Raw genomic sequence first — 2148 nt, forward strand, 5'->3', positions numbered from 1 at the left:
GAAAGAAGACTTGTCGTTGCGACTTACTATATCCACTTCGAAGGTCTCATCCAGCTTGATGCTGAAGCGCCTATCATCAACAAGGAAATTTCTGTCGCACAGGCCGCGCTGGTCTTCGCAGTATTCGCACATAATGAAATCGTTTTCGTCGTCAGACGATATTTTCTATGTTCATAGTTCAAACATTAATTGATAAACACTTATATTACTAGCTAGCTAGTTCTATATTAATTCAACTAATTAATTCAACTAGCTAGTTCTATTAATTCAACTAGTTCAATTCAACTAGTTCAACTAAGCACTTACTAAAAATAAACTAGTTCAATTAATTTTCTTACTAAAAATAAAGTAGCTAGTTCTATATATATTAAATTTAATATGTCTAACATTTGACATTAATATATCTAATTCATTTATAACTATAAAAGTATTAAAACTAACTCATCTAACATTAATATCTAGCTAATTCTAATATTCATCTAACATTTGACATTAATATTTAACATATATTTCTATCTAATTCATCTAACATTTGACATTAATCTAACATTTATATAAACTAAAAGTATATATATAAAAATAAAAAAATAAAAACAAAAAAATCATTAACAAAAAACAGAAAAAATCTTGTGTGTGTGAGGCTGCCGACGCGCGGCAGTGCCGGGGCGCGGTCGATCTCTTACAGCGGGGCGACGACGGGGACGGGCTGGGGCGCGGCAACGGGGGCGCCGACGTCGACGGCCGGGCTGGGGCGCGGCGCGCGACGGGGGCGGAGGGCGACGACGGCGGAGGGCGGCGACGACGACGACTAGGACGGCCGGGCCGGGGCGCGGCGCGCGACGGGGGCGGCCGGTGACGACGGCGGAGGGCGGCGACGACGCCGCGGCGGGGCGCGCGACGACGGGGGCGCGGGCTGGCCGGGGCGGCGATGACGGCGACGGGGACGGGCTGGGGAGCAACGGGGGCGGCGACGGGCTCGATGACGGGGGCGGGCTGGGGCGGCGACGGGGGCGGCGACGACGGCGACGGGGACAGGCTGGTGGGCGCGACGGGCTCGGCGACGGGGCGCGCGCGAAGGGGGCGAAGAAGCAGATGGCAACTGAAATTTTCGTAAGTGTTGTATATATAGGAGAGGCCATTAGTACCGGTTGGAGCCACCAACCGGTACTAAAGGCCTATTTTGGCCAGGCCAAGCGGCGGGAAGAGCACCCCTTTAGTACCGGGTCGTGGCAGCAACCGGTACTAAAGACCCTCCTCCCTTTAGTACCGGTTGGAGACACGAACCGGTACTAAAGTGGGTGCGCTCCCATCCCACGGTACAGAAAGTTTAGTCCCACCTCGCCGGGCGAAGGGCAGCCTCACTGGTTTATAAACCCAGCCGTGGCTGCTCCTTCGAGCTCCTATGTAAAGCAGGCTTCTGGGCCTAACTATGGCGCGCTGCCCTGTGAGCCTGCTGGCCCTTGTGGGCCTGAATTTCCACGCCCGAGTCCTAGCAGGCCCACTGGGCAGCGCCCCAACTATTTTTTATATAGTTTTTTCTTTTCTGCTTTATTTATTTTCTTCTATTTATTTCGGAGTAGTTTTTTTATATAGTTTTTTCTTTTCTGTTTTATTTATTTTCTTCTATTTATTTCTGAGTAGTTTTTTTATATAGTTTTTTTCTTTTCTGCTTTATTTATTTTATTATATTTATTTCTGAGTAGTTTTTTTATATAGTTTTTTTTCTTTTCTGCTTTATTTATTTTCTTCTATTTATTTCTGAGTAGTTTTTTGCACATGCCATGTGGGTGAAATGATGATACCATGCCAACTTTCAATCCTTTAAGAGTTCATTTGTAGTGCTTTTCAATTTCAGGGTCATTTAGCTCAAAACAAATCAGTAAATGCATCAAAAATATCAAATTATGTCAGAAAGGGTTGAAAGTTGACGGCGTGGCTTTGAATGGTGCATAATGGACGCAAAAAAGTCCGGAGTTGTAATAAGTTATTAAAATAATGAAGTGACTTTGTAACAGATGAGTTTTCCTCCGAAACCCTGATACTTCGAAAGAGAGTGTCCAGTTTGTACACGAAGTGCATCCAGTTTTTGCCATAACCATCTCTACTTTTTTGCACCGGTTCATAAAAATGTAAAAATATACCCCCTCT

The sequence above is a fragment of the Aegilops tauschii genome, chromosome 5, assembly GCF_002575655.3.
Source record: "Aegilops tauschii subsp. strangulata cultivar AL8/78 chromosome 5, Aet v6.0, whole genome shotgun sequence".
NCBI classification, from domain to species: Eukaryota; Viridiplantae; Streptophyta; class Magnoliopsida; order Poales; family Poaceae; genus Aegilops; species Aegilops tauschii.